Raw genomic sequence first — 10,824 nt, 5'->3', positions numbered from 1 at the left:
CAAGATAATAAAGGCCATATATGACAAACCCACAGCCAACATCCTACTCAGTTTTGAAAGCCATCCCTCTGATAACAGGAACAAGGCAAGGGTCTTGTCTCACTACTCTTATTCAATGTAGTACGGGAGTTTTGGCCAGAGCAATCAGGCAAGAAAAAGAAATAAAAAGTATTGAAATGGGCAAGGAAGTGAAACTCCTGCTATTTGCAGATGACATGATTCTGTATATAGAAAACCCTAAAGAATGTATCATAAAACTATTAGAAAAAAAATCAATAACTACAGCAAAGTTGCAGGTAACAAAATCAACTTCCAAAAATCAGTGGCATTTCTATACTCTAATAACAAACTAGCAGAAAGAGAACTCAAGAATACAATCCCATTTACAATCACAACAAAATGAATAAAATATCTAGGAATAAATTTAACCCAGGAGGTGAAAGACCTATACACTGAAAACTATAAGATATTATTGAAAGAAATTGAAGATGACATAAGGAAATGGAAAGATATTCCATGCACATTGATTGGAAGAATAAACAAAGTTAAAATGTCCATATTTCCTAAAGCAATCTACAGAATCAATGCAATCTCAATCAGAATCCTAATGACATTCTTCACAGAACCAGAGCAAAGAATACAAAAATTTATATGGAACAACAAAAGACCCCAAATAGCAAAAGCATTCCTGAGAAAAAAGAACAAAGCTGAGGGCATCACAATCCCTGACTTCAAAATACACTACAAAGCTGTAATAATCAAAACAGCATGGTACAGGCACAAAAACAGACACACAGATTAACAGAACAGAATTGAAAGCCCAGAAATAAAACCATATATCTATGGACAGCTAATCTTTGACAAAGGAGACAAGAACATACAATGGAGAAAGGAAAGTCTCTTCAATAAATGGTGTTGAGAAAACTGGACAACCACTAGCAAAAGAATGAAAGTAGACCATTATCTTGCACCATACACAAAAATTAACTCAAAATGTATTAAAGACTTGAAGGTAAAACTTGAAACCATACGACTCCTAAAAGAAATTAAGGCTGTTTGGCATTGGTTTTAGCAGCATATTTTTGAAGAGTATGTCTACTCAGGCAAGGGAAACAAAAGAAAAAATTAACAAATGGGACTATATCAGACTAAAGAGCTTCTGCACAGCAAAGGAAACCATGAACAAAATGAAAAGACAACCCACCAACTTGGAGAAAAAATGTGCAAATCATATATCTGACAAGAGGTTAATTTCCAAAACATATAAAGAACTCATACAACTCAACAAGAAAAAAACCAACCTCATCAAAAAAAAAATGGGCAGAGGATATGAACAGACATTTTTCCAAAGAAGATATACAGATGGGCAACAGGCACAGGAAAAGATGTTCAACATCACTAAGCATTAAGAAAATGCAAATCCAAACTATAATGAGATATCACCTTATACATGTTAGAATGGCTAAAATTACCAAGACAAAAAGTAAATGTTGGAGAGGATGTAGGGAAAAGGGAACCCTCATTCACTGATGGTGAGAATGCAAACTGGTGCAGCCACTATGTAAAACAGTGTGGAGATTTCTCAAAACATTAAAAATAGAAATACTATATGATCCAGCTATCCCACTACTGGGTATTTATCCAAAGCACTTGAAATAAACAATTCAAAGAGACTTATGCCCCTGTATGTTCATTGTAGAATTATTCATAATAGCAAAGACATAGAAGCAACCCAACTGCCCATCAACCAAAGAATGGATAAAGAAGATGTGGTATATACATACAATGGAATATTACACAGCCATAAATAAAGACAAAATCTTTCCATTTGCAACAACCTGGATGGACCTTGAGGGTATTATGTTAAGCTAAATAAGCCAGACAGAGGAAGATAAACACCACATGATTTCACTCATACGTGGAAGAAAAATAAACACATGGACAAAGAGAATAGATTAGTGGTTACCAGAGGCAAAGGGGTTTGGGGATGGGTGAAAGAGGTAAAGGGTTCACATATTCATGGTGACAGATAAAAATTAGACTATTGGTGGTGAGCACAATGCAGTCTATACAGAAATTGATACATAATAATGTACACCTGAATTTTCACAGTTCTAAACCATTATGACCCCAATAAAATAATTTTTTTAAAAAATCACAAAGGAAGACAGCAAGAGAGTAAAAAAGGCAAAATGAAATTACAGAATAGCCTAAAACAATTAACATGGCAATAGTAAGTCTTTACTATCAATAGTTACTTGAAATGTAAACAGATTAAATTTTCTGATCAAAAGATATAGAGTGACTGAATGGATGAAAAACAAGATCTAACTATATGCTGCCTACAAGAGGCTCACTTCAGCTTTAAGGAAACTCATAGGCTTAAAGTGAAGGGATGGAAAAAGATATTCCATGCAAATGAAAATCAAAAAGAGCAAGGATAGCTATAATTACATCAGACAAAATAACATTAAATCAAAACTGTAACAAGAGACAAAGAAGGTCATTGTATAATGACACCAGTCAGTTTAGCAAGAAGATATAACAATTATAAATATATATATGCATCCGACATTTAAGTACCTAATATATTAAGTAAATACTAACAAATCTCAAGGTAAATAGAGACAACAAAACAATACATGTAGGGGTCTTTAATACCCCACTTTAAAAACTAGACAGAAAATCAGTAAGGAAACATTGGACTTGAACTATACTTTTGACCAAATATACCTAACAGTCACATACAGAACATCCCATGCAACAGAATACACATACTTCTTAAGTGCACAAGGAACATTCTCCAGGGTAGATCATTATGTTAGGTCACAAAACCAACCTTAGCAAATGTAAGAAGACTGAAATCACACCAAGTATCTTTTTCCACCACAACGGCCTGAAACTGGAAATCAATCACAGGAGGAAACTTAGAAAATTCACAAATATGGGGACATTAAGGACACTCTTGAACAACCAATAGTTCAAAGAAGAAATCAAGAGAGAAATCAAAAAATACCTTAAAGCAATGAAAATGGAAGCACAAGACACCAAAACTTACAGGATGCACCAAAAGCAGTTCTAAGAGGAAGCTTATAGCAAACAAAACAAAACAAAACACATACATTAAGGAAAAATATGCCAAATAAACAACCTAACTTTATACCTCAAGGAACTCCCAAAAGAAGAACTAAGCCCAGATTTAGCAGAAGGAATAAAATAGCAAAGATTGGAACAGAAATAAATATAATAGAGACCTAGAAAACAATAGAAATGATCATGAAAGTAAGAGTTTTTTTAAAAGATAAACAAAATTGACAAAATTATAGCTAGACAAAGAAAAAAGAGAAGACAAGTAAAATCAGGAATGAAATAGGAGACATTACAAATGATACAACAAAAATACAAAGGATCGTAAGAGGCTACTATGAACAATTGTATGTCAAATAATTGGACACCCTAGAAGAAATGGATAAATTTCTAGACACATACAAGCTACCAAGAATAAATCTTAAAGAAAAAGAAAATCTGAAGAGACCAATAACAAGTAAGGAAATTGAATCAGTAATCAAAAACCTCCCCAACACAGAAAAGTCCAGGAGCAATGATTTCACTGATGAATTATACTAGACATTAAAGAATTGATGTCAGTCCCTTTCAAACTCTTCCCAAAATCTGAAGAGAAGGGAACACTCCCAAACTCATTTTATGAGACCAGGATCACCATGATACCAAAGCCAGAAAAAGACACTATAAGAAAAGAAAACTACAAGGCAGTATCCCTAATGAATACAGATGCAAAAATTCTCCACAAAATACTAGCAAACTGAATTCAACAGTACATTAAAAGGATCACACAAGTAGGTAAGATGAAGGCTCCAAGTGGAAGGAAGAAAAGGCAGGAAAGCATGGAGGCAAGACAGGACCCAGAGTCTTTCAGAGGCCCTGGAGTAGCTCAGTGTGACTAGAGAGCTTAGAAAACAAGGAGCTCTGACAGAATGATTCCTGGGAAACACACAGTTTCAATTTCTCCATCTAGATCATCTGTGGTTAGAACACAGCAACAACAAATCATACGTGGCTACTGAACACTTGAAATGTAACTAATCCGAATTGAAATATGCTGTAAATACAAAATGTACACTGATTTCAAAGGGTTAGTACATTTAAAAAGTATAATATTTGATCAATAATTTTTATGTTGATTATATGTTATAATGACAATATTTTTTTGGCATTTTGGGTTAAACAAACTATATTATCAAAATAAATTCCACCTGCTGCTTACTTTTTTAATGTGGCTAGTAGGAAACTTTAAATTACATATGTGGTTCACATTATGCTTTTGTTGGACTGAGCTAATCTGGGGTATGCCAAGTGCCTGTTTCTAATACCTTGCGCCCTTTTTCTAAATTGATTTTCTAAAGGCTCCCTGCAAAATTGACATGACACTTCTTGATAAAAGCCAAAGTGAATTATATTTTAACTTCCATGTGATTTCACCCACTCAAGTAACTTTTTTTTTAAAGATTGGCAGCTGAGCTAACAACTGTTGCCAATCTTCTTTTTTTCTTGTTCTTCTCCCAAAAGCCCCCCTAGTACATAGTTGTATGTTGTAGTTGTGAGTGCCTCTGGTTGTGCTATGTGGGACACTGCCTCAGCACGACCTAATGAGCGGTGCCATGTCTGCACCCAGGATCAGAACTGGCAAAACCCTGGGCCGCCTAAGCAGAGCACCCGAATGTAACCACTGGGCCACTGGGCTGGCCCCTACTCAAGTAACTTTAAGCATTCACTGATCCTATTTCTTACTAGAGGACCTACTAGTCTGAATGATATGGAGGGGAGACTCATTTTGGATGTGTGGAAATGAGGGTCTTGGGTCACTTCTGTACCTCGCCTTAGGGTTCATACGGAATAACTTTGGAAACTCATCAGTCTCTTAGCAAAATGACTATTTTAAAGATAGTTACATGGTTGGGCCCCATGACACAGTTTAATTTTAAGGTTCTTCCATGTGATTTTATTAATTCATTGACTTCTCGTGCCTATAAACTTGAGAGATTACTTTGTTTAACCATCCTTCAGATGTTTGAACCCTCACAGCAGCCATCTCACATCTACCCTGACCTGCTGGAACAGCCTCAAAGACGGGGACTGGAAGATTCCAGACATTCTTGACTGCTGGGTGTGAACTTGAAAACCATGGAAATCTTAGAAATTCTCAAATCTGTCTCAAACTTCCTTCTATGAAAATCAAGTCCAAAAGATCTTTTCTTTCACCTGGGACAGCTGAGCCCCTGGCTTGTCCTCTTGAAGAAAGAACTCTCAAAATGTGTTCCTCAAAGCTTTCTGGCTGCCACTTTATTTAATGTGATTCCACTGTCCCATATTCTGCGATTTCCTGTGCTCCCATATTAGCAAACTCACTAATTGTTTTCTTTTTGAAAATAGAAATAGCTTTACTGAGATATAATTCATATACAACTCACCCATTTAAAGTGTACAAATCAATGGTTTTTATATATTTAATAATCACCACAATCCATTTTAGAACACTTTCATCACCCCAAAAAGAAATCTTGTACCCATAAGCAGTCACTCCTCATTTCCCTCTCCCACCAGAGCCTGGTTACCACAAATCTGTCTCTCTGGATTTGCCTGCTCTGGACGTTTCATAGAATGGAAGCACACAACATATTGCCTTTTGTGACTGGCTTCTTTCACTTAGCATAACATTTTCAAGGTTCATGGTACTAGCATGTAACAGTGCTCTATTCTTTTTTATTGAAGAATAATATTCTATAGGATGGCATCTCATCTTTTCAGATACCCACGCTCACAGTTTCCTTGTGCCAATTAATGATGCCAAATTGTAAATATTTATTATTGAGTTATTGGTTCTTGTTTTTGTTTTTTGCTTTTAAGATATTTGGACACTATATCCTAGACCTTCGTAACTGCATCTTTTTTGATTCATTCCTTCTATAATCACCTACTGAGGAAGACTACACTATTCCTGGCTCTGTATCAGACATCAATAACAAGGATCAGCCCCTGCCTCTAAAGAACTTGCACCTTAATAGGAATAAAACAAGAGACCTCAGGATTTTAGAATGAAAAATAACATAAAGTTTTAACTCTTCATTTCAAAGCTCCTTACTCCCCCCCCCCCCCGCCCCCGTGGGCACACTCATGAATTTTGTAGGTACTCACTGCTGCAAGTAACCTGGAGTCCATTCTTTGGTTCCTACTTTGGCATGAGACTTCTAGATCAAAAAGCTGAGTCTCTGCCCTATTGTCCTTTAGAAACTATGAGTTGCCTTGGTGTTTTCAAAACACCAGGACTGCCTCAGTGAAATGCAGAAGAGGCAGTTGAAGAGATTCAAAGCATGAAATGGACTCAGCCTGCCATTGCTTGAGGGGAGCTACAAGGAAAGCAGGAGAAGGAATGTGGGCAGCTTCTAGGAGTGAAGACTGGCTCCTGGTGATCAGCAGCTAGGAAAGGGGGACCTCAGTCCTACAACTACATGGGACTGAATTCAGCCAGCAACCTGAATGAGACTGAAATTGGATTCATCCCCCGAGCCTTCAGAATGGAGCATAGCCCTGCTGACATTTTAATTTTGGCCTTGCAAGACTCTAAAGAGAGGACCCAGCTGAATCGCACTGTACCTAGACTTTTGTCTCCTAGAACTACACGTGTGTTCATTGTAACCTACAAGGAACCTGCCAGACCATTTACTCACTTTGGATCCTACAAGCAAGCTGAATACAGGCCAGACATTACCATGATAACTGCCTCAGAAAGCAACAGTCAGAAAAATTAGAAAATTCAAAGCGGAATATCTCATCACACCAGAATTTCTTCACAAAAATAAAAAATGAAAATAAGGATATAACCAAAGAAAGTTTGGTTGCCTCTTATTGAGTCAACACATGTTACAAATACCATTCAGTTGTTCTTCGTTTATTCAGCAGTCAATGCCAATTTTGAAGTGACTGAAGAATTAGGTTTTATGAGTAGCCTGCGTAGAGCAACTTCAGGAGAGAATATTTTCAAAGTTGAGGAAACCCCAACAGTACAACCTCAAGTGGAATTTGCTAAGCAGATCCTTTGTGGAAAATATTTGAATCTACCATGGGTTATTGAACCAGTAGCGCCAATGGTGAACTTTATTGGCTCTCATGGACTTAACCATTGTTAGTTTCATGAATTTTTGTCAAAAATAGAAATTAAATAGCCTGACTTTCCCTACTACACAGCAATTAGATGACTTGAAAGCAGTAAAGTTTATTAAGATTTGACCCCAAGGCTGAAACTGAAATTTTTCTAAACAAGAAGAACTGCCCTCAACCACCTATCAAACACTGAATGGCCTTGGATATTAGCTTTTGCTGAAAACTTGATAATGTTTCTTAATGATGACAAATAAAAATGGCAAGTAATAGCATATATTGAGTATATGAGGAAGCCATTTTGTGTAAACCTAATTCGGCCTGACCTTGTCTTTCCAAAAGGGCCTGACCGAGGCCGTTGAGCATGCATTGTATATCTGCTTTAAAGATTCCCTATGGCAAGAGCAAAAGGCACTTGAGATAAAGGTGCAACTTCTCGCCCCCTCCCAACGTTGGCATCTCCTTAAAGATTAAGCATCTTTCTTTAGGCTGGGAACTGATTGCAGTGCTCATCTGTGACTGCCCAGCCCGAGGCAACACACCTGCCACCCAGCGGCATTCACTGAGACAGCAGACCTATCTGCCGTTTCCATCAATCGCTGTGTTGACAGAGCAGCCTCGTGACTATTGTAAAAGGGACATTTCAATCATATGTGAAACATCCTCTTTGAGGGTATATAACCTGTATACCCCCACTTCTTTGGAGTGCTCTGTTCCTTTGTGGAAAGACTCTCCCGGGTTATCATCCTCAGATTTAAGCTCAGAATAAACTCACTCAAATTTTCATTTATAGATTGGTTATGGATTATTTTCGTCGACAATGAGTTCAATGTAAAATTAGAAGGCAAAACAGATCTTATAACATGTAACTCATACTGCAGTAAAGTCATTTTGATGACAACCGACATTGTTTGAATCAGAAGTAATGTCAAGCTGCTTTATACACTTTCAGTGCTCTCAAAAGTTAAAACAAGAAGTGAGATCCATATCTTGACACAGAATTAGCAGTGGATATATTTTCCAAGCTCAGTAAGCATTTTCAGACCTCTACACAAGTGCAAAGGACATTGCTGTATTTCAAAATCCACTTAGTGCAACTGAGGAGCTTCCACCTACCCTTAATTTAGAAGTGATTAATCTGCCACTTAATGACATGCTAAAAGGCAAATATCAAGAGAAGACTATAAATAGAATTCTATAAATACTTTCCAAGCAATGAATATGCTCAATTTAAATCATAGACTTGTAGATATCAGTATTTGCAAGTACCTATTTGAAAAGTTTTCAAAGATGACATATACAAAATCCTATTATGAACTAGCATTAAAAGATAAACCTTTGTGAATCCTGAGAAAAAGAACAAAGTTGGAGGTATCACTCCCTGATTTCAAAATATACTACAAGTTAGAGTAACCAAAACAGCATGGTACTGGCACAAAAACAGACATACAGCTCAATGAAACAGAATTGAGAGCCCAGAAATAAACCCACACATATATAGACAACTAATTTTCGACAAGGGAGCCAAGAACATACGATGGAGAAAGGAAAGTCTCTTCAGTAAATGGTGTTGGGAGAACTGGACAGTCACATGCAAAAGAAGGAAAGTAGATCATTATCTTACACCATGCACAAAAATCAACTCAAAATGGATTAAAGACTTGAATGTAAGATCTGAAGCCATGAAACTTCTAGAAGAAAACATAGGCAGCACACTCTTAAACATCAGTCTTAGCAGCATATTTTCAAGCATCATGTCTGACCTGGCAAGGGAAACAATAGAAAAAATAAGCAGATGGGACTACGTCAAACTAAAAATCTTCTGCACAGCCAAGGTAATCATCAACAAAAGGAAAAGACAACCTAACAGTTGGGAGAAGATATTTGCAAACCATATATCTGATAAGGGGTTAATATCCAAAATAAACAAAAAACTCATACATCTCAACAACAAGAAGACTAACAACCCAATTAAATAATGGGCAAAAGATCTGAACAGAGATTTCTCCAAAGAAGATATACAGATGGCCAACGGGCACATGAAAAGATGCTCAACATCATTAACTACCAGGGCAATGCAAATCAAAACTTTTCAAATAGGTACTTGCAAATGCTGATTTCTACAAGTCTATAATTTAAATCGAGCATATTCATTGCTTGGAAAGTATTTATAGAATTCTATTTATAGTCTTCTCTTGATATTTGTCTTTTAGCATGTCAGAATGGCTATAATTAACAAGACAGGAAACAAGGGTTGGAGAGGATGTGGAGAGAAGGGAACTCTCATACTCTGCTGGTGGGAGTGCAAACTGGTGCAACCACTATGGAAAACAGTATGGAGACTCCTCAGAAAATTAAGAATAGAACTACCATACGATCCAGCTATTCCACTGCTGGATATTTATCCAAAAAACACGAAACCACGAATGTGTAAAGATATATGCACCCCTATGTTCCTTGCAGCTTTATTCACAATAGCCAAGACTTGGAAGCAAACTAGGTGCCCATCAAGGGACAAACGGTAAAGAAGATGTGGTATATATACACAATGGAATGCTACCCAACCATATGAAATGATGAAATCCAGCCATTTGTGACAACATGGATGGAGCTTGAGGGTATTATGCTAAGTGAAATAAGTCAGAGGGAGACCGTCACACGTGTATGATCTCACGCATAAGTAGAAGATAAAAACAGCAGCAAACATGTACAGAGAGGCAGAGATTGGATTGCTGGTTACCAGACGGGAAGTGGGGAGGGAAGAGAGTGAACAGGGTGATTAGGCACGTGTGTGGTGATGGATTGTAATTAGTCTTTGGGTGATGAACATGATGTAATCTACACAGAAATCGAAATATAATGATGTACACCTGAATTTATATAATGTTATAATCCAATGTTACGGCAATAAAAATAAATAAATAAAAGATGAACTTTTGCAATTGATTTTGGTGATGGAGAAGACTAAATTTGAATCCCAATTAAGCAAAATACTATTCCCATTAAAAGAATTCCATTCTTCTCAGCAGTAGATCTGTATTACCCAAAAGGAAAACATTTGTATTCACTCATTATTATTATATTTTTAGTTTCACCAATATAAAATTTGGGGTGGGTAGCTTGGAGGGCGTATTCCGGGACTGAAGGGAATGACGGCTTGTGACGTCGCCTCAGGGACGGGAGCCTGGCAGTCCAACGTTTCTGATTGGCAGGGCCTATGGGAGGGTCCTCAGCTGGGCCTCCTCAACCCTCTCCTTTAGAGAAATTCTGTGAGGGCTAGGGGCGGGGCCAGGGTCTCCCAGGTTCGCGAGGCCCTGGTCAGAAGGGGACCTAGGGGCGCTGGTGGGAGTTCGCAGCTCGGCTTGCGGGAAACGGTTGCCCCACGGCGCTCCTGGCGCATGCGTATCGGGCATCCGAAGCTGGGGCCGCACGGTCGCCATTACCGGAAGGCTTTCGTCACAGCTCGCCTGGCGCTGGCGGCTGGTCCAACCCCAAGGGCCCAGTTACCGGGTGTCATTGGCTCAGGCATCAGGGCCCTCATCACCCTCTCTTGCTTCGGTCCAGACGGGCGGCGGTGGCGTCAGGGGGCGGAGCCTGCCGGGGCGCCCTTCGTCTGCGGAGGCTGGTGAGTGCGGCGCGCCGCGGCCG

At 38.2% G+C, this 10,824-nt stretch overlaps 1 protein-coding gene across 3 annotated transcripts in view; it reads left to right on the top strand.

Annotated features, from left to right (window-relative positions):
- Positions 1–10,382: 10,382 nt before the first annotated feature.
- ZNF713 (zinc finger protein 713) overlaps positions 10,383–10,824 on the top strand; it is a 43,948-nt gene continuing 43,506 nt past the window's right edge. Inside the window, exon 1 of one of the 3 annotated variants that reach the window (XM_014842315.3) lies at positions 10,383–10,801. The gene's annotated coding sequence lies outside the window, so the exon portion shown is untranslated. The remainder of the gene's footprint in view (positions 10,802–10,824) is intronic. The other 2 variants (XM_014842314.3, XM_014842313.3) reach the window with 2 other exon arrangements.

The sequence above is a fragment of the Equus asinus genome, chromosome 14 (assembly GCF_041296235.1).
Source record: "Equus asinus isolate D_3611 breed Donkey chromosome 14, EquAss-T2T_v2, whole genome shotgun sequence".
NCBI lineage: Eukaryota > Metazoa > Chordata > Mammalia > Perissodactyla > Equidae > Equus > Equus asinus.
Note: the sequence above shows the minus strand (reverse complement) of the source record. Positions and strands in the feature narration are given on the sequence as shown.